Raw genomic sequence first — 25517 nt, forward strand, 5'->3', positions numbered from 1 at the left:
ACGAAAAGTATTTTCCAACGTTTTCTATACCAACCCATGTTTTTAATGGAAATTAGGCCATGAGCAATGTCACATGACTTGACGAGATCTCGCGTTACCGAAGGTATTTCCCAACGGTATGACGTAGGCCGGCGAGATTTTAGTCACGTGGCATTAGAAGGCGGGGCTATAAAAAAAACTGGAGTAAAACAGAGTAAGTTTGAAAACATATGTTTTTAGTGATTGTATTGGTTGTTTTAGGCATGTTATGTATGTTCATCTTGTGCATAAAGAATAGATCTTTCGATCCATGTGCGACATGTGTGTGAAAGTGACGATTTGTTTCTAAAATATCAGTTTGAAGTGCGCTCCGGGCGCGGGTCGCATATTTCCCGCATATTATAGAGGGTCGGAGTTCTGACGTTAATCGACGACAGACCGATATGAAAAAAGTCGATAAAACGTCAGAATAATTCGGACTACCCCAAGGGCTGTAGGGTGGGGCTCAAAGGAGTGAGTGTGCTAAAATTTCTTTATTTTCCTTGTTAAGAATCCGAGATGCTAGTTTCAAATCCTTTTTAGTCTGAAATCTGCATGCTAGATATTGAGTAAGGTGGTTTTATTGTTTTTTGTCACTTTGAATAATATTTCTGTTCATGTTAAAAACAAAATCAACTCTCTGTATAAATATATCAGGTGACCGTTAAGGCCCATGGGCCTCTTGTTTAATTTTGCAGTACAGATAATTCGTTTCTATTTTAAATGAAAATGTATATAGTTTAAAGCAATTTGAAGTAAACTGTATCTGCCTATCTCTTGAGAGTTGCTCCTGAACTGAATTGATAAATTCTTCAAAAAATGAAATAAAATTTCCCGGGAAATGGTATGGTACGACAACATAATACTAGTATCATACAATGAAAACAGTGGCGAGCTAGTATCTCTTTACACTATTGACTATATTGCTCTTTCCTAACCTTATGACATGGAATAATTCTTTTCCCACACTCACCCATTTTTCTCAAAATCAATTTCATTAAAACACAACGACAATGCTATGATAATTATTGATATGTGGAAATGCATTTAGCTGCTAAATAATGAAACAGATTAGTTAATGATCTTTTACTAGGTTTACGTATAAACTGCAATGCGGTACACACATGTAGCAATTCTGCTTAAGCACGCGCTAGTGTTGCGTGTTGGTCACCTTACGGGGTAAAGTATTCTTTTCTGACCGGAATTATAGAGATCTCTGACCAATGGAAAGAAAAAGCATTATCTTCACCACATGAGATATCCGTCACGAAAAGGAAACCTTTTCTTGAATTCCAAGCTATGATGAACAAAAGTTCAGTTACAGCAAGACGAACACTAAAGTTCTATGGGTCAAGTCATGGTGGTAACATGTACATTGAAAACGAGTCTGAAATGTATACTATGATTTAGTTTGTTTGTGTTTTTCGTCCTATTAACAGGAATTGTCAATTAAAGGGAGAGCCAGGTTTTGGTGGTGGAGGAATACCGGAATACCAGGAAAAAAGTACCGACCTGCGGCTAGTACCTGGTGCCCCACATACGCCTCGAAATTGCAACCCAGGAGTGGAGGACTAGTGATCGTAGACAGTCAGACGCCTTAATCACTAGCCACCTAGGCCACCTTTTACCATTAATATAAAAGCGACATACACCGTAAGACTGATATATCAGTCAGACTAGTGACTGAAATGTCTTGTTTTGATTTTTATATACAAGTGAGAGTAACAGACATGCCATGTTTGTTTTTTATATATTTATACTAGTTAGAGTGACAGACAAGACAAAGCTTTAGTGTACAATCCAATTTATGAGCATGTCAATAGTGGTATGTTAGTTAACGTTACTCACCAATAGCTTCTGCAATTCGCGGACTGTACCCTGTAGCAAAAATAACAATAGAAGAGTTAAACAAAAATCTATATCATCAGAAATTTGAAAATACTGTCTTAACTTAAACCAACATCATAAAATATATTCTCGCTTATACTTTTAGGCATATTAATATTTCTGTATACTATTAACATCGACCATTAATGCGCTTATTTTCTCTTCCAAGCTTTCTGATAATAAAACAGTCAAACATATATAATTAGATATTTCAAGATCGATGCTGCTACGACCCACTATTTAATAAATATGTTTTCAATATACATCTATGTCCATTTAATAAAGTGCCAAGATTCAGTTTGATCATTAGATATTGACCAATACTTCTTAAAAAACGATAAATGTAAAAGGATGCCAGTTTGAAATTATTTCCTCAAGTTTGTAAGTATGGATTATGAAAAGTTCTTGTTATACAACCAATAAAAGTTTCTATGTGACGTTTCGATGACAAGTACGATATGTACTCTGTCACCTTTATGCTCATAAAGGTGTAAAAAGTGAACGAGTTGTCCACAGAATCGATGGTGATTCGGCTACGCTGTACGCGTATGTACAATAGTTGTTCAATAGTTGTTATATATGTACTGAAATGACCCGATTCAGCTAGGGTTTGTTTAATACTTGGTCATAGATGTGCGCGAGTCTATGAGCCCCCTCATCTCGATTTGGACATTATTCTATAGCATTATAGCATTGTATCATCGGAAAACGGCTAAAACTGTATTCCGGACCGTTGTTTTAAAACATGCTACTTGCCTTGTGCTTGCTCCAGGGTCAGGCTCTGTATCATCGTCTCGGAGTCTGATTGGTCGTCTTCATCTTGTCTTTGTCATTTGACTGGTGTTGGACCTGGAATACACATTGTTACACGATGAAACAGAGACACTAATTTGTATAAAGTTGTATTATCACTAGAAATACGAAATAAGGAAACATCTATTAATTTAAAACAGATTTAATTCAGAAAGCCAGACAAAGTAAAGAGTTAGCACACAATACGGCCATTTCGTCGACTTTGGACTCATCAATGGTATTTGAATAAAAGACGCAGATAATTATATTTTAAAACTTATATCTCATGTAAACGTGCCCGTACGAAGCTATAGCAAAGCTATAAGATCATTTGTGTGAACCGTAACGATTTATTAGACCATTTGAATTTATTATGGCACTGAACATTTCTTATCAAGAAATTATTTTTCGCAGTTTATGTTTTGCTCAGTTAATGTTGCATTGCCTTCGATAATGTTTTCTTATGAAAAGAGATTAGTACTATAATACACTATCTAATACAAGCAGCCTCCTTAAATGAAATTATTGACACCCACTCGTAGCTATAAACTTTATAGGTTCAAATGCATCATTCAACATTCATTATTGAACAAAACACATGTCCATTCAAACAATATTCAATGATGCGTGGTAACGCATCTTGGTGAATATGTTTGAACAAAACATGGCTATATACCATCATAGAAGTTTAAAAAAGATACATTTCATTGCCTTTTTTCGTTCAAAACAATAGAATATGTAAGTGGTTTCGTTCATTAAGTTACTTTGTACGTGTAATAAAAACACTTTACTGACAGGACAGTCTCATAGTTATAATGCAGAGGTAATAAAATACAATCACAAGCAGGAACTTTCATAGTTACTATTTAAGGATTAACTTGGATATATTTTTTATGTTATGGAGATATAACACAAAAAAACGGAGTGCACTCTAAATAAACCATGAAGCAGTAAAGTTAATCCTTATAATTTAATCTACTACACACAATCCCTGTGGAAATCCACGTTTATTGATGGACTCTTTTCTTTTAGAAATGATTACGCCGCTGTATCAGCCAATCAAAAGCGACGTTACAAACGGCGACGTCATTCCTTTACGTTATGGGCTGATAACATACATTTTAGGCCAATGAAAAGGTTTGTTACAAGCAAGATTAAGTTATTTATTAGTAATGAAAATAATTCACAAGGCCGTATCATACAATGTAATATCAATAATTAAGCATTGGATATATCCCAAGAATATCTGAGAGTTAAAATGTAGAAGGAATCATAGGAAAATAATCAGACATTCTTATAGCTATACTGTATAAGTTATTAAAATATATTTATCAGACATGAATGATGGATAGTTACAATAACATGATAATGAAAACATTTTACCAGACACAACTGTCTATAGTTACGGATTAGTGGTCTTGAAAACATTTTACCAGATACAACTGTCTATAGTTACAGTGTATTTAGTCATGAAAACATTTTAGAAGATACAATTGTCTATAGTTACAATGTATTGGTAATGAAAACATTTTACCAGACATAACTGTCTATAGTAACAGTATATTGTTCATGAAAACATTTTACCATACACAACTGTCTATAGAAACAGTGTATTAGTCATGTAAATATTTTACCAATTTACCAGATACAACTGTCTATCGTTACAATGTATTAGTCATGTAAACATTTTACCAGACTGTATAGGTACGATAGAAAAGTAATGGGAATTATCTAGTAGAAAGTCAAATAGTTATAATGCATAGCTAATGAAAAGACTTCACCAAGCATGGACATCTGATGGTTACAAACTGTAACAGATATACTGTATAAATAAGGGAAATATTATTAACCAGAAAATACTTTTAAAATGTCACTAAGCAGTAAAATCCTATAGTAACAATGTATCCGTAATGAAAACAACACAGGACAGCATTTGAGATTTAAAGCAAACAAATTATACACTGACCCCCATAGAGGGTTGCAATAAATATATATATATATAAGTAGTACTTCCCTAGTACTTTCAGCTCTTTATACGGCCATCAGGGGGTAATACAATACAATAGGATATATAATGGACGCAGGCATTATTATGCCTCTATATATTCATATCAATAACTATACATAAATGAAATAAAATTAATAGTCACTTCCGGTAATGGATTTGAAGCTAGCAAAATGGTTAAATTTTAGTTCCAAGCATTTCCAATAGTTGTACAAATTAATTTCAAAGTCTTAAATGGTTGTTGCCATATATCTATTAGGCAGGCTGTTCCATATATCTATTAGGCAGGCTGTTCCATATATCGATGATTCTTTGTGTCGTTTCTTTTATATTTAACCATCACAAGGACTTTCGATGTTTATTTGTACAAATATAAATGTACAAATATATGTAATATAGTTAATACATACCTCCAGCTATTACACTCTGTATGTCCTCTATAGCCTTGGTAATGATCTCAGCCGCTTTGACGTCGATCTTCCTGATCACCTCAAACAGAGGTTTGTATGATCCCTGAGTTATGACTCCTTTTGCTATCAGATTCTTACAGATCTCTGAAAAGTCTGTTATACTACCGCCAAACAGCTGATCAGGGTCCAACAGGGGGCTTAACAGTTCAAGCAGGCTCTGCCAGGTATGGTGTTTTGGACTGAACACTGGCTCAAATCCTGAACTAGGGCATCATGCAGTCTGGATATATCTTCTCGTTGTCGGAAAGATTTTAATATCTAGAGAAATGATATACAGAACATGCGTTAAAATAGAATAAACGTTTACGGATGTTCGCTATAATAGACATTCATCATTGAGGATAAATACATGTTTAGCCATGGACTCATCTACCACATGGTCCTCATATAAAATATTGTCAATGAAAAGAAAATTTGAAAAGGCATTTTCTTCAGGCGTACGATAGTGAAGACACTGTAGGTTACTATTGTTCCTTCTAAATCAAACCAAATGGATTGGTAATACTGAGAATAATGACCATTAGCGAGAAGTAAATGTTTAATAACAGGTAGGTTTTAAATGCCTTGAAACAAATTATAACCACCTAAATGTGTTCTTGTATATCAATAAGTCCAGCTGAAGATAAAAACGAGTATGGCTTCACATACAAATACTTTTACCGATATATATAGCATTGTTTTGTTTTATGTGTCAGCTTTCAACGACGTTCGGGTAAGAGAACCATATTTTCTTGTACTGTTTTCCACATTGACAGGGACAAACTGTGTCTGTATCCACAGTACTTGTACTTAACTAGTCAGTTCGTAAGATTGCCACAAACAAACAGGATTATTAGGAATCTGAGAGGAGTTTTATTGAGGGCGGGAACAATACTTACACTTTTACTGATGTCCATTGTACCTGAGGGCAGTTATCACTCATTGGATGCTTCTAAAGCTGAAAAAAGGAACACAGATCTTAATCACAAATAGCATACACATTCTTCCACATATGCCTAACTCTTTATTATATGTCTAAGTTAGAGGATATCCAATAACAAAAAATGTTAGTACAAAAAGCGCTTTTCACGCAAAAAAACCGAAATATCGTTACCATTTATTAAAAATTTGACATTAATCATAGTTGTCTTCTTATTCCATCTGATTGTTGCTTTAAAGAGCAGGAATGTCATTATAATTGTTTCAAATTTACTACTGTGCCACTGCTACTAAGATTTATGTTATTTACTGAGATTTATGTTATTTACTGAGACTGAAAGCAATAATTTTACCACTGTCCTTAGATGAATTATTTCTAAATGCATATATTTATGTTTTCAGTAATCTGTTAAGATGATTGAGGGGATGTCAAACGCTGTCACGGGTAATCCTCACTTTTATTGAATACATTGCAGTGTTATGCATTTTTAGCATACTGTATTTATCAACATATTATAAAGGTGCAATACACTGGTATGTCTCGTGTTCCTCTACCATCTACTATATAAAGCTCATAACCAATCACTGGGTCTTTAATCATAGGAAAACATATAACATACAAACAGACATAATAGCATTATGTGTATTCGTATGAACATTATGCGTGTTTTTTCTGTTTGCGTATACATTTTTATATATTTGTTAAAGGCACTTGTGATTTAATGGGACCTCATATGAGATTCAATACGCCTCCATTAGGTGGAAACATCACCAAACAAAGACACCATTACCTGCACAGCTAACACACCAGAAAGTAATTTACCTTAGAATTGTACATTGTAAACCGCATACACCACACAAGGGTGTACACGTATGGTAGACTCCTGTCTGGTCGATAAAAGGGCGATCATAATACACTATCAGTCTGTATCCATCTGTATACTTAACTGTATACTTGTACTCATATGTCTGTATACTTACCAGTATTCCTGTATACATACCCATATACCTGTCGATAGTCTTTATGCACGTCTGTTGTTGTGCTCGTTCAGAATATCGGTCCTAACATGCACCTGAACTCATACACACCAAAGCTTGACTGGTTAACCGTCTTAGTTGGCAAAATTAATACAAACGGGAAAACGACCGGGTATAGCACTTAGCTACTGGTCTCAACAGAGAAAAACAGCCACATTAATTCGTTCTGATTCAATATAGATTGAAATCTGTATATAACAATAATTTTGTGATATGACGTGCTTGCTAGGTGTCACGTTTAAGCGCCAATTGTGCAAGACCTAATATTCCAGTCTCTAAAAACGGTCAAGAAATGCATGTTTAACAGTCCTAGTTTTAGTTTTAAGCGTGTCTATTTTACACCATGTAACAGATTGAGAATCAGAACGTTCAAGACAGATTCTCAAAACATTTGATATGTTCATAAATTCTGTAAAATTAAATTTTATGTGGTGATAATTATGAAATAAATAAAAACTTAAAATGACTACAAATTGTATATTTGTTTGAATCATTTTGCAGCGGTACTGGACTGGTGGACGTAGTTACGGCACCACTGTAACAGGAAAGGAACAATGTCCAGTCAGGCCGGGATTTGAACCCGGCACCTCCAAACTATAGGCGGACGCTCAAACAAATTTAAACACCTGGTCGCCGGTGATCGACACAGTCCAGTTCCGTTTCATTTTAAATTATACATGTTGATCATTGTTAGTATAAAGGAACACAAACCACATTAATGTTTATATTTGAATTCATAAATTATGGGTTTTATACACATCCCATTCTTTTTCAACAGTAGTTTAGATAAATTAAGATTCCAAAATATTTGGCTCCTAGCACCATTGATGAGTCACAGTACGGACAAAACAGCGCACAAACACATATTAACAAAGTGATTAAGAAAAGGAAATGGAAATGAAAGTAAAACGTATGTACAGATTAGCGTATAAAACCTGCATGAAAGAAGAAGCAAAAAAGGTAAATCGAATAAAAAGGAGAGAGTAGAATTGGAAATTTAAATTTAATAAATAGAGCAATAAAGTAATAAAAAATAAAAATAAATGTACAATGACGAAATGGCTCGGTGCGAATCACCAGATAAGAGTACAATATTTATTTATATATATATTTAAATTAACGGCACATACTAATACAGTCAGGAAATTTAACACCATAGTAATAGTGTTATACACTTCATTTATTTTATTATATATCTATATAGTTAGATACATGTACCAGTACATATACAGGCACTATTAGATATAATAAGAGCAATTATTTATAAGTGAGCCAACATTCTGAATACATAAAAAGAAGGACAGAACAGTTTTATGATCAGTGTAATTCATCTGTAACATACTCGATCTATTACCACACTTTACAGGTGCAATCGCACCTGTTTGTATGTTACATTCATCTTCAAATGAAATGCCTATATGTACACCGAAACGCACCGCAATGTCAAAAATCATCTATTAGTTCACGTCATCTGCATTTTTTTTATCAGGATATCACATATTATTTTTTACTCCTCTGGTAAAAATATGTTTCACTTCGATATTATTGATATGTAGTTTAATTACGAATGTTATCCTGATAGCTCTACATAAAACTGATAGTGGTCCGTTTCACTTTAATATCCTGACAGTTGTACTTATTCTCATTCGCATAAGAGACGCAGAACAAATCCTCCGCCTCTGCTGGGGGTCCACACCAGCCGCCTGTTACTCTTACGATACATACAATAGGATACAGCAGGCCTGTGTTTTCCTAAATCTTCATGACCTTCAACAGAAACCAGTCGGTGGTTCTTACCTTTGTGTAGAGCTTAACCTGACCCTTTTGCTTATCTTTATATCTAAATGATCTTTATGGTATTTGTGTACTTGTCACTCACGTGTACAGAAGTGTGATCGTCGCCACATGTATTGTCCCTGTATGTTGTCGCTGTGGTAAGTGTTGGCATCGTGTATTGACGTTGTGGTAACTATGATCATGAAAGCTATCGCTGTGGTAAATGTTCGCCCTCCGTAACGACGGTGATTGTATCATTATCAACACAATAGGCATAGTATTTCAATGCGAAGGCCGAAATTAAAACACTGGGCGAACATTAAATATTTCATAGGCGAAAGGTGAACATGTTCAAGTACACAGTTTGCCATTGTGTGATGACACCTTGGTATATTATAACCTTACTTATGATGTTTCGTTCTCTGTCAACGTTGTGGTCCATTCTGTTCCTGTATGCACACACTTAACATTAAAGCTGTGGTATATTTTATTACTGTAAATTGACGTTGAGGTATATGTGTGGTATATATTATCACTGTAAATTGACGTTCAGGTATATGTGTGATATATATTATCACTGTAAATTGACGTTCAGGTATATGTGTGGTATATATTATCACTGTAAATTGACGTTGAGGTATATGTGTGGTATATATTTTCACTGTAAATTGACGTTGAGGTATATGTGTAGTATATGTTATCACTGTAAATTGACGTTCAGGTATACGTGTGGTATATATTTTCACTGTAAATTGACGTTCAGGTATATGTGTGGTATATATTTTCCTTTTGTAGTGACGACATGGTTTATTCAGCCCCGTGTTTTGACCCTGTGACTTGATTCTTATAACATAGTGTATGTTGTTATTTCTCTAATGCTGTTTCCTATAACACAAATGAATATGGTCAAGACCAAGGCTTTTTAAATTTTCATATTTCCTTTCGCCGATAAATCATTGTCTTTTTGTATCCAGAGAGACGAGACCGAACATCAGATAAGTCACTTTTAAGTCCAATTTTGTGCATGTATGATGCCGCTGCGACGTTTTTCTTTTCTGAAGATATCGTAACAAATCGTACCTTCTATTATCTGTAGGTGATAAAGACACAAGATGAAGTTTCTCCTCGTGCTCGTCACCCTCTACTGCCTGTACGGTCAGTATGTTAGTGATATGGACTGTAGATCGTTCAAAGATACACCTAACGATACAGACATTGTAGAAGTGCTTAGAACTTGTGTCCCAATCGTTGCTCATTATGTATTGAAATTATAATGTATTGTATATATCAGAAATAAATACAGTTTAACCTAAAGATAAATGCAATAGCTCAATGTAGCATATAAATAAGAACAAATATATTTACCGCTCAAGCATTGCTCTAAAAAGCCATCAGGTACTTAAGTAGTTCAACAGATCTTCTAGCTAACACAATTTTCTCAAGGTGGGTTCCGTATTTTTATAATATTTATAAAGTAATAAAAATATATTTTATTACTTTTTAGGACATTTTCATGTATATATTTTTACGGGTTTGTTATTTATTCTAAAATATATTTCTATTAATTAAAAACATTTTCATATTTATATATATATACACAACCGTAACTTTTCATATTTATACATTTTGTATATGCAAAGTACATTTTTATATATATATAAGATGCAAATATTCACCCAACTCGGCGATTTGGGGGGTTAATCGACATTGAGTTCCTTTTTTTGTTTTCTCGTGCTGACGATGTGGTATATCATATTCATTACAGAATCGGGTGCATTGCTACCGCGAAAAGAAACAGAAAACGATTCACATGAACAGGCTGATGTGACTGATGTTACAAACAACATATTTACGTCACAAGGCAGTTTTATGACCGGAAGTCTCACGAGAATGCGCATCAGACGTCAGACGAGTACATGCGCCGGAAAACCATGTCGCTCTCTGTTTTGTCACTGTGAACATAACGAAACGTGTGTCTGCTTATTTGATGAATGGGAACAGTGATTTGTTGATCGATTTCTCAACTTTGATTCAGTAAACATCACATTTTCCCTTTATTCCGGTTAATTGTGAAATTTTGTTTACCATGGTAACAATAAACATAACATTTTACTGTACTTGTATTGTGTTTCCTTTGATGTATTTTTTTTTCACAATTTCCAATTAGCGACTTTTTCAAGAAGAGGTCGATGTTTTGGTAGTTATTTTGATTTCACGAGGTCGATTTGTTTGAGTGAATCCGTATTGAAAGGGGCAGGATTGCAGGTTAACAAACTTCTCGTGAGATTTTTTGTTGTGATTTAGCAAAGGTGTTTTAACCTTTATTTGAATGTAAATACAACACTATAGCGGCCGTAAAATGTAAACATAAAAATACTTGTGACACTTTTGGAAATATTTTATTAGTCGATTATTTTCATTTGAAACCGTTTTAGGTGTGTTAGCGAGCGCATAAGGTGATACAAGTGGGCGCAAACTGTCTTTCTTAGCTGTATTATGACAATGTTCCAATAAGCGTTGCACCAAAGAGAACTGTTTGAAACTATAATTTCTAATTCAATGGACAAACGAATATCGTCGAGAAAATACTTCAAACTGTCCTCGAAACACCAGGAAGACAGTCTACAAGATCGACGTATGTGTCAACAGTCTGAGACGATTCCAACAAGTCGGATTTGTAGAAGCAGAGCTGCATGATACATCAAAGGGGACTACCTCAGACAGAGTAGTGTCTTACATATAGACATGATACATCAAAGGGGACTACCTCAGACAGAGTAGTGTCTTGCATGTAGACATGATACATCAAAGGGGACTACCTCAGACAGAGTAGTGTCTTGCATGTAGACATGATACATCAAAGGGGACTACCTCAGACAGAGTAGTGTCTTGCATGTAGACATGATACATCAAAGGGGACTACCTCAGACAGAGTAGTGTCTTGCATGTAGACATGATACATCAAAGGGGACTACCTCAGACAGAGTAGTGTCTTGCATGTAGACATGATACATCAAAGGGGACTACCTCAGACAGAGTAGTGTCTTGCATGTAGACATGATACATCAAAGGGGACTACCTCAGACAGAGTAGTGTCTTACATGTAGACATGATACACCAAAGGGGACTACCTCAGACAGAGTAGTGTCTTACATGTAGACATGATACACCAAAGGGGACTACCTCAGACAGAGTATTGTCTTACATGTAGACACGATACATCAAAGGGGACTACCTCAGACAGAGTAGTGTCTTACATGTAGACATGATACACCAAAGGGGACTACTTCAGACAGAGTAGTGTCTTACATGTAGACATGATACACCAAAGGGGACTACCTCAGACAGAGTATTGTCTTACATGTAGACACGATACATCAAAGAGGACTACCTCAGACAGAGTAGTGTCTTATATGTACATGTAGACATGATTGACCAATTTCTGCTTGCATCTCTCCCTGAGCAGACGACTGAATCCTGACTTATTATGGTAATGTCAAGCAACTGGTCGACATACCATCAACATCTCAGTGTTAGCCAACAGGGCCCAGTTGTTCAATAGGTGGTTAGCTTAATCACTGTTTAATGACAGTTTTTAAACTTTGATAACTTCGTCAATATGCAAGGTAAAATCTCACAATTTTGCATGTAAATTCACTCTACTTGGTATTTGATACCTGAAAAGTTGTATCCAATTCAATGGTTGTGTTTTTAAAGTACCACACAAATCAAAATTTGCGCTATTCACTGATTAAGCTAATCACCTTTTGAACAACTGGGCCCAGATGTCATTACAAGAGAAGCCACACACAGATTCTTGTGGCTCTAATGACACATAAGCTACCCTAAAATCTCAATAATACTCGTAAGCTGCACTTGTTTTCATTTTGAGTTAGGAATCTCAGGCTTTTTTTTAATCCGGCCTTTTTTGGAAGGCAGTCATAATTTCGAAATCATTTAGTAATTAATAAACCACCAATGGTACAGTACGAGTCTCTTTTCGCTTGGTAAAATGTACAATTTAATATGTTGTTTTAAACGGAACGAAAACTGTTCCTTTGTATCAAGATTATGCCATTATGCGATATGATGATGATGATGATGATGATGATGATTGATGATGATGATGATGATATTTTCGAATGTGTGTATTTGAGTGATAGAGAATGTTTATTTTTTTGAAATATTTAACATACAAATGTGAAAAATGACGTCGTTGTTAAACCTGCCGACAGTATCCAATAGCCTGCCTCTCGCCAAACCCTGATCGAGTTGTAAGTTTAAATGTTGAGTGGCATTTACAGGCTGAAACGGTCAGATATTCATTACATGTACAGCGCTAAGTTGCAATCATAAAATATTGGTTAAAATTGATTAAAACTAACAATTGTGTTTTAAAATCATGTTATGATGCTTTATTTGAATTACATATCAGAAAGCCAAATTGTAAATTAAACTGGATTTATAAAGTTGAAAATGATTTATGAAGAATTGGTTTTAACCATGTTTGGATTGCTCAAAATGTACAAAATGAAAGGCAGTTTTTGGAATTGGATTCTCAACGCTTGCATGATATATTCATTCAAAAATTACGTAGTGCATTTGATAAATCTTCAAAATGCGACTTATATAAACATCTTGTTGATAATTTTCAAAGTCAATTTTACTTTAAAAAAGCCCTTAACTTCTAGTATCAAACAATCATTGAGTAAATATCTCATGCAAGCACACTGTCTTAATATTGAGTCAGGACGTTGCAATGCCGTCCCAAGAGGCCAAAGAATATGTACTGTCTGTAACAAAAATGAGGTAGAAGATGAGATGCATTTTATACTACTTTGTCCAGCATATTCCGAGCTAAGAAATACATATTTAAAACAATATTAATATTATCGACATCCTGGTGTCTATAAATTAATTGAATTATTTTCATGTAAAAATGTCAAAACTTTAAGTAAACTTGGTAAATATTTATTGCATGCAACTGCCAAAAGAAAAGCCCTTGTGGGTCAGTAAAAATCTAAGTTAAATGTGAACCATGAATTATCCTCCGCCATCTTGTATATTGTACTTTATTATGAACCATGTGTGATGTAACTGTATAACATATATGCTGTATTGCATGTGGTAAATAAAAAAAAACTTGAACTTGAACTTGAAAACTTGAACAGGCATACATGTTCTAGATTACCCTCAAACACGTGTTTTGGTTTCTCTCTCTAAAATTTATTGATTATCAAACCAAAATCTAAATACATCTAATATACTCGTGTTGTTGGTATGTAGATACGAATTTTATATACTGTAAAAGACTTTTCCAATTAACAATATTATTTTTTTCACTGCATCTTTATTACAATGTAGTTAGTTAATATGAAATACACAGATAAGGCTAATTAAATCTATTGAAAACCCGGAAATTTTAGAATTAGTAGTTTGTTCTTGTTTGTTTAGTTAAGGGTTGCTTTTTATAGTGTTTTATATGTGTTCTTTCAATTGACATGCATATTTTCGAATGTATTCTGTCAAAATATAAAAAATGAAATTTTCAAATCAGTCCATTAGATAAGTAATATTAGTCATGTATCCATTTACGGTAAATGTTTATTTTATTATTTATTACCTTAACTATATATGCTATCAATTGTAAAGGTATCAATTAAGATAGACCCACGCATCTGATATGTTGAACAGTGTGTAAGGAATCTTAATACTACAGCAGAATATGAAATGATATCAAAGACGTGTATTTGTTTTATTCTTTATAGACTATAAAACATTGTCTATTGTTAACAATATGCTGCGAGACAGATCAATCGAAAAAGGAAGTCTTGCCCATAAAGTTCGTAAGACAGTATTCGAAGTCTAGAAACATGTGCGGCAAACTAACATAAGCTATGTGAATGTTAGAGTTATTCCGCTTACACTAAGAAAAAAACAATAACTCTAAACCAAATATGGCATTCCACTAAACCCGGTTAATCTTTTTTTGAGTAATACTCTTAAACAGGAAAAAACCCATCGCAGCGCTGTATACGAAGACAAAACGGAAAGTTCAGGCGATGCTCAACAGGAACTGGGGAGACATCTACAGCAAACGAATGACAAAACACCAACAAAAGCAACCAGATGATCACGGAACGGTAAGTTTGTCCTTAACCCGTCGTCATGTCATCAGGCAGATCCCAGAAAGTGTCTTGGTCACGCCGATCATTACTCATATCACATAGCTGAAGTCGAGTCACTATATTAATATTTCTTGATTGTAGATTGATCATCATGAGGTTCACCGGGGTCTGGCTTTGTGTAGTTTGTATCAAAGCAGAATACGGAACAGACCTTTGAGTAGTTTAATCAGCTGTGACGTGTAAAGTTAACCAACAGGAGAGTTTGGTATTGAGGCGTCAATCATCACTGCAAGTGGATAACAAATATTTGTTAATTTTGTCATCTTCGTATCTTCATAATTATATACACTATGACAAGAACGGTGTTCTTACTATCAAGCTCTAGGACCTACCGTACAGTGGGTTATTTACGCTGGCTATTTGGCTTCTCAAGCGTCAAATAAGCAAATGAATAGGCTTTATGACAGTATTTTGTTAAAAACTCATCAACAAAACTGTTGGATGTGTGATATAACCTATTATCTCACAACATTAGTATTTATGTCTATGAATCGTCATACTCACGCGCACGCTATTTCATTACGACATTACGGTTATACAGTTTATTATCGCGGCTAATTTATACGCTTATCTTATTATTCTGCGGATCATATTTTTGCGATCATGTTACATGTATTGACCGGCGAAATCGCGTTATATCATCCCTGCGGAAATACCCTGCTATACGGTTACGGGTACGTGGCGATATATATATCATGAGGCATGTCGGTATCTTGTGGATTGGGCTGGCCACAACAATCATAATGTTAGGCCGGTCTGCCTATCAACCGCTAGTCAAAGAATAATTAAATTCCACATTATTCAATTATATGAAACCACTTTAGATAACGTTTTATTTCATATAAGTCAGTTTGGTTACAAAGAGATTTAAATATTATTACGTGACAGTAACTAAAGATCAATACAGATGTATTCCATTTACATATCTCCACAACGCTGTTACAATGGGGACTTATAAACAAGGAATATATCGATATCCAATAACCATTTTCATCTTTAAGAGGTCTTGTTCACCCTTGTAAGGGTGTTATTCCGTCTTTGCCTACTGCAGAGTTATCTTCTCTTGTGAGCAGGTATGGATTGTTACGTCATTGGTTTTCTCAAAAATTCATGACATTACTCTAACAAACAAATGACGTAACAATCAATACCTGCTCACAAGAGCAGATAACTCAATACGAAAAGACGGGTTTCCAAATATGCAGCTTGAAAAGATAGACAAGATGTAAGCTTAAGGTCACCATCATGACCTCGTTAGGAAATATGCTATTTCTCTGTATGATTTAAAGGTTGATGTGTTGATAATGCTCACAGTGTGAACTGTTGATTCGCTTCTAGCATCCAAGTCTCGCTATCAGGAAATTACTTCACTTGAATATTTGACCTTGACTGTCATGTCAATCTTTCTTTTGTTAATAGTTTGACACGCTTTCATCGATTTTGGAATAGCGGTTTCGTTCACATTTATTCTCCTCTCGTTATAAGGTAGAAATATGACTTTAAGCTGGATTACCGTGTAAATATTTCCTTTTTTTCATAGTTTGATTCCCCCAGCCTAAGTACAATGGATGAGTCTTTCATGAACGAAATGCTAATTCGCTTTGGTTTCTGCATCGATAAAGCAATTTTAAATAAGTAATTTCATGCTTCGTATTTGAGACATAGTTTTGACTTTGTTTAAAAAAATCGGGTGATAAGCGTGTGAATTTCGATCATGAACTTTCCCTTTGTTGATAGTAGCATCCTTGTCTCTAATGATGCTGTTTACACGTCGCCTTTGATTGATTTTTACAGGCTTACTCCGGATATCACGATTTCCACGAATAATGACGACTGATGACTAAGGGTTTCAAAAATACAGAATGAAGAATATGGATAGGTTTTATGGATGAAGGTTGATGAAGATTATGGGTAAGTTTTATAAGTCTGGATACTAATTTTATGTTTACATGTTAAAATATAGTATTTTCCAGCTCCACATTTCTGAATGGCTGCAAGGGTCGGGGTCCTCGATTCAGACTTCTTACAAAACTCCGCACTGACATTCATTCTCAAAACACACTACTGTAGTGTAACAATCTTTCAGTTCAAATACGAACTTCAATAAATATGTAAATAGTGTTATTCTACTTCATAAAATATCAAGTTAGCTAGCTGTGTTATGGAACCCCTGCCGGATTAGGCAAACCCTAACTTTCCGCACCTGTTATAACCGTGAGGTAGCTGTAGTGTTGTGTAACCCCTGCCGGATAGTATGTATCCGCACCTGTTATAACCGTGAGGTAGCTGTAGTTTTGTGTAACCCCTGCCGGATAGTACGTATCCGCACCTGTTATAACCGTGAGGTAGCTGTAGTGTTGTGTAGCCCCTGCCGGATAGTACGTATCCGCACCTGTTATTACCGTGAGGTAGCTGCAGTGTTATGTAACCCCTGCCGGATAGTTCGTATCCGCACCTGTTATTACCGTGAGGTAGCTGTAGTGTTGTGTAACCCCTGCCGAATAGTACGTATCCGCACCTGTTATTACCGTGAGGTAGCTGTAGTGTTGTGTTACTCCTGCCGGATAGTACGTATCCGCACCTGTTATTACCGTGAGGTAGCTGAAGTGTCGTGTAACCCCTGCCGGATAGTACGTATCCGCACCTGTTATTACCGTGAGGTAGCTGCAGTGTTATGTAACCCCTGCCGGATAGTTCGTATCCGAACCTGTTATTACCGTGAGGTAGCTGTAGTGTCGTGTAACCCCTGCCGAATAGTACGTATCCGCACCTGTTATTACCGTGCGGTAGCTGTAGTGTTGTGTAACCCCTGCCGGAGAGTACGTATCCGCACCTGTTATTACCGTGAGGTAGATGTAGTGTTGTGTAACCCCTGCCGGATAGAACGTATCCGCACCTGTTATTACCGTGAGGTAGATGTAGTGTTGTGTAACCCCTGCCGGATAGTACGTATATATACGCACCTGTTATTACCGTGAGGTAGCTGGCAATGTTGTGTAACCCGTGCCGGATAGTACGTATCCGCACCTGTTATTACCGTGCGGTAGCTGTAGTGTTGTGTAACCCCTGCCGGAGAGTACGTATCCGCACCTGTTATTACCGTGAGGAAGCTGTAGTGTTGTGTTACTCCTGCCGGATAGTACGTATCCGCACCTGTTATTACCGTGAGGTAGCTGTAGTGTTGTGTAACCCCTGCCGGATAGTACGTATATATCCGCACCTGTTATTACCGTGAGGTAGCTGGCAATGTTGTGTAACCCCTGCCGGATAGTACGTATCCGCACCTGTTATTACCGTGAGCTCGAGGTAGCTGTAGTGTTGTGTAAACCCTGCCGGATAATACGTTTAATTCCCTCACCTGTTATTACCGCGAGGTCTAATATTATTGATCTCAAGGATCCCTGTACATGTCACACTGCACTTCTTTCTAATACATGTATATAGATCTAGAGTTGTCTTTCCTTAATCTCGTTTTGGATATAATATGGACCATAATACTTCCGTTGACCTGGGCCCGTATTCATGAAATCATTCTCCATGCTCAAGCATGGATTTTGTGCTTAAGTCTAATTTCTTGTTCCAGTTATAAATTATTTACAAAAAAAAAACCAAAAAGCAAAATTGGGACAAAAAGTGAAGAGACTTATAGCCGAATACTGTTTTCAATATTTAAATTTAACTTTTTGATCATTGACATGATTATGGTGAGTTACAAGAAAGCTTGCTTGAGCACAGTATCCATGCTTGAGCATGAGAACGGTTTCGTGAATACGGGCCCAGGTGATTCAGTCGGTTAGAGGGACAGTAGAACAATCTAAGGTAGAACATTGGAATCCCATATTTTTTCATGTAAGTCCCGTAAGGTATACAGTCTTCTTTAAACATTGAATTATCAAAGTCATGCTGGAAAACAACAGTAGCTGCAGGTTTTTGCAGTGGAACGGTAAAATAACTTGGATAATACTTTTATTAGTAAATATATTTCTATGTGAACTATGAAAATTCATGTTTTTGAAAATCCTTCAGTGATCCATGTTATAGCTAAAAGATGTATATTAGTTAGGTTATAAAGGGTTCATGGGCACATTCCCATTTTCCTAATAACAAGAGGTCCAATGGGCCTGAATCGCTCACCTGGTATTAATCTCACACTTGTAATCTAAAACGTGGGCTAACATACAACTTCAGGCAGAACATCAGTGTTTGATTCAAAAGAACCTATTAAAAGATTTAAACATATGACGCCTGTGACCTTGAATGTCGAACAAGGACATTAGGTTGAAAGTGGGTCAAGGTCATTTATTTAAACAAACTTGGTAGTCCTTCATCACAGCATGCTACAGGCCAAATTCAGTACCCTGGGCCTTTTGGTTATTGAGAAGAAGTGGTTTGAAGATTTTACGACATTTGACCCCTGTGACCTTGAAAGTGGGTCAAGGTCATTCATTTGAACAAACTTGGTAGCCCTTCATCCCAGCATGCTACAGGCCCGATTTCAGTACCCTGGACCTTTTGATTATTGAGAAGTGGTTTGAAGATTTTAAGACATCTGACCCCAGTGACCTGGAAAGTGGGTCAAGGTCATTCATTTTAACAAACTTGGTAGCCCTTCATCCCAGTATGCTACAGGCCCAATATCATTACCCTGGGCCTTTTGGTTATTGAGAAGAAGTCGTTTGAAGATTTTAACATATTTGACCCCTGTGACCTTGAAAGTGGGTCAAGGTCATTCATTTGAACAAACTTGGTAGCCCTCGATTGCAGCATGCTACTGGCCAAATATCATCATCATCGGAAGGACGACGGACGCCGCACCATGGCATAAACTCACTTGCCCTTTGGGCAGGTGAGCTAATAATAATAATTTGAGATTCTTATATACCGCTTTATCACAACATAGTTCGTAGGTCGACTCAAAGCGGTTCACAAATTATTATCCGCGGTTATAAGACCTTTGTTACCAGCCAATATCTTTCTCAACTCCTTCGGCAGCATACAGCCGGTGCTGCCATTTCGGCACGCACAGCTAGCATTCAACAATTCTAGCACTGCCCAACCACGTACTCATTTACAGCCAAGTAGACTGGAACAAGCGGACTAAAGTATCTAATTCAAAGATACAACACAGTGCCGTGACTCGAACCCGCAACCCCACGGTCACACGCCCGGCGTCCTACCACTAGACTACCGTGCTTCCAGAGTTTACCTTTGTTTTCGAACGCTTTTAGAATCATCTTTATACTTAAGACCATCAGTATTACCACTGAGCCATAAATTGACAAAAAGGCCATATGATGAAATACGTCGCTAAAACAGTTTAACTCATTCATCCCTGAAATGTTATAATGAACTAGCTATTCCAACCTTTGTTCAAATGTGTCTTCAGCGGTGAATGAGTTAATAGGTAGGTCCTTACTTCACAATGCGGGTTTATTTGCTCTGTTTGCAGTTTCCTGGCAATGAAGATAATCTCAAATGGACAAGATGAGTTGAATATTAACACAACAACAACAACAATTCAATGAAGACAATCTTTCGTTTATTCAGATGTAAAGTACAGTTAATTTTTAGGATAAGATTAAACTACTTACTCTGGTGTAATCGTTATACCGAGTCACATGATGAGGAAAACACCCTACACTCCCTCCTACCCAAAATGGGATAATCCGTCCACTACTGTCAGAAGAACCCATTTCCATTCCTGAGGTTGAGACATGTATTGACGACATGGTATAACATGCAATACCAATTGTATATTGCAGTATATTTCGGAAAAAATGATAAATAAATATAAAATGATTCACACAGACTCCCAATAAATAATGGAGTAAATCCCCGTCAACTTATTACCTCCCTTGGTTTACTCGTCATACAACCATTTAATTTCTAAGCGACAGCGAAAATTCTTGAGCAAAATTTCAATTGCACAACGCGTATTATATCCAGGACAGGGCTTGGTCAAAGGTAAACGGTCATTATGGCACGCTACATGTCGATGTTTAGAATGATTTTGTTGCATTAACATTAAAATACGTAATTTTAACGCAATTTAATCATAGTTTATATTCTTCTTGATGGATTCATGTCTATATATGACAAAGAAAGTAAATCACATAGGTTAGATATTTTTTTGGATTCAAACCTTAAATCACAGTACCATTGTGAATTACATCATTTTTTCTTGCACATTGTTATCAGTTTCTGATTTCAATTTTGAACAATTGAATATGACACGTTCCTGTCCTGGATAAGAAATTTCTGCACCATCAGTAACAATCTACACTGAATTCTATGGTGTTACACAAACACTTTGTATAGCCAACACCCTTAATATATTAATGAGTCAGAAAAATTAAAAACTTTTTGAAGATTGACTTTGACCAGGTCAGAGGTCAATTCAAGTTCTCAATAAGGTCAAGGGTCAAAACTTCAAAACATTGACAGTCAAATTTCAAATCTGACGTGCCAAACTCAAAATTGATCAGATAAGAGGTCAAAGTTGAAACTTGACGAATAGTTGTAGTAATTGTCTGACATCGGCCCTAATAACACATTGTAACTAAAAGTACATGCACGCACACACGTCTAATTTTTAGCCTCTGAATTGCTCAGAGAATGAACATCAATCATCAATCGAAGCGGACAGTCAAGTCAATAAACACGCAATTATCCCCCTTCAAAACATTTAGATCGAACAGATACACATACACTTATCTCCGTTTGAAATATTTAGATCGAAAGTAAAAGATCTATCTATTTGCCAATTGTACAATGTCCCGAGTATCTACTTAAGAGCAGAATAAACCATGTTTAAGATGTTAAAATTTCACTTAACCCACACAGACGCGAAGTTATAGAAATAACAATTAAATCAGCAATATTAGTTGAACGTCCATTTTCACTGCTTTAAAAGCAAATACATGTCCCGCCAGTTAACCAAAGAGACTATTTCTGTTTGGCAAGTAAAGAGTTGTAATTGAGGTTAACTCATTCACCCCTGAAATCTCATAATGGACTACTCCAACCTTTGAATTGAAAGAGTTGAAATGTGACTTCAGGGGTGAATGAGTTAACTATCAACTTAAAAATGTTTTATCAGACAGGGGGAGATAACTGCAGGTTTACAAACTGGCTTTGCCCTGCTTGTATCCTAACATCTTACATACATCAATGTAATATAAATACAACACGTTTATGTACATTCGTTATGATAACTAACTACTACTTCATTAAGTAACTATAGCGGGCAAGGAATCAGCTCCATCTCTGAATACCAACTAAACAAATATTTAATCCTATATCCAATAGCAGGATCAAATCAACAGCTGCCTGATTGTGTCAGTCTCAAGAACAATTGTCAAACAGTGATGCAATGAGACCTAATAACCAAGCAAAACCGGAATCTGGTAATGAAACAATTAAGATTTAATTTAATTTATCCAGAATCTTGTGAATCCAAACTATTCAATATGTCTGGACTTGCAGGATTCTACTGTAATGCTTGGCCTTTCATGGTTTGTTATTATTTTCACTTCAGCATCATGAAGTTGATCGATTTCAAAAGGTGCCCTTTTCACGATAGTCTAATCTCATTCATGCTTATAATTAAACCATGTTGTTTTCTCCGATAACGGAAGTTTTCAGAAAGACCAAAAGCCAAACATTTTAGTCATGATTGTGATCCATTGCATATCCGATTTAAGAAAGATTCCCGTTAATAAATTTGACTATTAATCCTTTCACCACTGTAGACCATAATGGACTCATCCATATAAATGCCTGATAGAGTCTACTAAAGTTACATAGGGGTGAAAGGGTTAATCCTTGAGATTGTAGCACTATCAGCACGTTATTTTTTTACACGAAGAAAACACAAAGATTGTCAAATAGATAACTTACAAAATGAGCAGGTTCTGTGTTCATCTCTCATTCACTTAAACATATTCAAAGGAACAAATCAACATACATTATTGTAATACTGATTCTAACTAAACAAACGAATCAATTAGGTCGTTTTATCAGATTTGAATATCTATCACTTTAATACTGATTCTGGATCAAGTATTCGATCCAAGTTAACTCGTTTTATGAATTGAACCAATGCAGTTGCTTTATCAAATCAGAGGATCTATTATTTAAATACTGATTCTTGTTCATTTATCAGTTACCATTTTAGGTGTTTTTTTACCAATGTTACATATTAGACACTTTTATATAGTCTAATGTTTATGCCAAATGACAGAATTGTTTACAGAAAATCTCAATATTAACTGACAATTTGAAATACTAATACTAGATTTGTATTAATTTCCCTGAATTATTTTAAGTGAATCAGAATTGGAAACAGTTACCTTGATGAATTAATACCCTGTAAAATACACTTGTACAAAAAAGAAATCTGATAATTTATCAGCTCTTGACTGACCTAAACAAAAAAAATATCCTGCCATCCCTGATTTCTATCAATGCACTCTTCCACTTCTCTATGTGTCAATACAAAGGCTAGAAATAAAGGGATGTCAGGCTCAATAAATAAATCAATAAGCATCATTGAACAACCTCTGGTGTTCTCCAATAATGGAAATACCAAAGGGAGGCAACCCGCTCTACTGATGAAAACAAAACGGGAAGTAACGCTCCCTATTTATGAATAATACGGAGGTTACCTTATCTCCACTTATTACAGCAGGGCAGGAAACCTACTAGATAGTAAAAGTTACATATATGATAAAAATACACAAAACTCAATGTATTGCATTTGAATGAGTATTATCAGTGATGGTCGACTGACAATTTAACCAAAAATTCCTGAAAGAACAAAATGAAACTAAATCTAATTATACTTTCATTGGAGGGGGTTAAAAAAGTTATAAATAATGAATTGAGATCATCCTTTTCGATATTGTTAAGTTTGTTCTGGGGGGAAACAAATTTGTTCCGATTGATCAACAGAATTGTTAGGTGGTCTAGGAGTAAAAGCTGAGATACGACTGCTAATGCCCTGAACACGATTTACTGGAAGTTCCTGAAAATGATCAATTGTTCTGATGATAAATTCCTTTTAAATGTTGGATTTCAAATAAATGAAATAAAAACATTTGAATTAATGAGACAGCTAAATAAACAACAATATTCCTCTCAATCAAATATAATATACAAAAAAGTCTTAACTAGTACGTACAATTGTCATAAATATTATCATGATGATGTTACTAAATCGATAAACCACATCATGACCTAGCATTAACAAGTGTTTGATATTATTTATCACATGGTAAATATGAGACACACAACCTTGTTTACACTGCTTGGGACCCTACACCGACTAAAACAACATTGGAAGAGCAGTTTCCATCACTTATTGCAACCAACTATGTACCAGTACACCTAGTCCATTTCTGTTTTGTTAACATACCTTTGACACTTTACAACATTTAAAACACATTCCTCCAACTTATCACTGTGGCACAAACAAAGTTATTTATTATTGCTATTCCATAGGACATTCCACGTAATTGGATTTTTCGTACGACATCTCTCTCAACATCAACGATTGTAATATGTTCAAATATCATGTACTGTCTGCAATACGTGTCAACATTGTCCCTACGTCCAAGTTTCATAACTTACTCATCAACACATGTTTTTACTGTTGCAGTCCCAAGCAGTGATTTTATCATATATAATATATAATTACCACACGTTCAAACAGGCAATCCAAAAACATGTACACACTTCCGACATTCAGGGACATTCACCCTATATACTCATTCTAATTTGCATAAGTTTGCATCAAAAGCAATCCTACAAAACCTGACGAGACCTTCATCACATCTCTAATGAGATCTGAAGCGATTCTCTACAAAGGTCATCACAGGTCATTCCTTCTGGCTTTACCTAATTAGATTTAATGAAAGGCTTCTGACCAGGTGAATAGGATTATTCATTACCTGGACTATACAAACATTCCTGAAAAGGTCAAATATTTATGACCCAGTGAATATGAATAATCATAACCAGATGAACATAAATATTCATGAACAAAGTAAATACATTAACTAGTTATTTATATCTGTCTTCTAAAAACCATCTGTAGAGAAAAACTTCATATACCAAAACGGATGTAGCAGAACTGCTTATCAAGTTTTAATTAACATTGCATCAAAAATGGGAAAAATGACAAAAAAACGTAAAAATGCAATCGTATGGTAACATTATAATGATTAATAATATTTTATTTTTTTTATTTAACAGCGAATCAATCAACCAAACATTGTTATTTGGGCAACCCTCAATACACTGCATCTATAGGTGTCGTCATAGCAACTCTTTATACACTGCATCTATAGGTGTCGTCATAGCAACTCTTTATACACTGCATCTATAGGTGTCGTCATAGCAACTCTTTATACACTGCATCTAGTG

General features: G+C 35.5%; 1 protein-coding gene and 1 long non-coding RNA gene across 2 annotated transcripts in view; one reads left to right on the forward strand and one right to left on the reverse strand.

Annotated features, from left to right (window-relative positions):
• The window catches only part of LOC110463181, a 494021-nt gene that overhangs the window by 190473 nt on the left and 278031 nt on the right, over window positions 1-25517 (forward strand). The gene's annotated exons all lie outside the window — the stretch shown is intronic.
• LOC110463187 lies at window positions 2668-7184 on the reverse strand. The gene is made up of 4 exons (XR_002464358.1): window positions 7092-7184; window positions 6051-6109; window positions 5113-5430; window positions 2668-2754 (listed from the first exon to the last, which is right to left on the reverse strand). It is a non-coding gene; the product is annotated as an uncharacterized LOC110463187 (long non-coding RNA).

The sequence above is a fragment of the Mizuhopecten yessoensis genome, unplaced genomic scaffold, assembly GCF_002113885.1.
Source record: "Mizuhopecten yessoensis strain PY_sf001 unplaced genomic scaffold, ASM211388v2 scaffold10871, whole genome shotgun sequence".
NCBI lineage: Eukaryota > Metazoa > Mollusca > Bivalvia > Pectinida > Pectinidae > Mizuhopecten > Mizuhopecten yessoensis.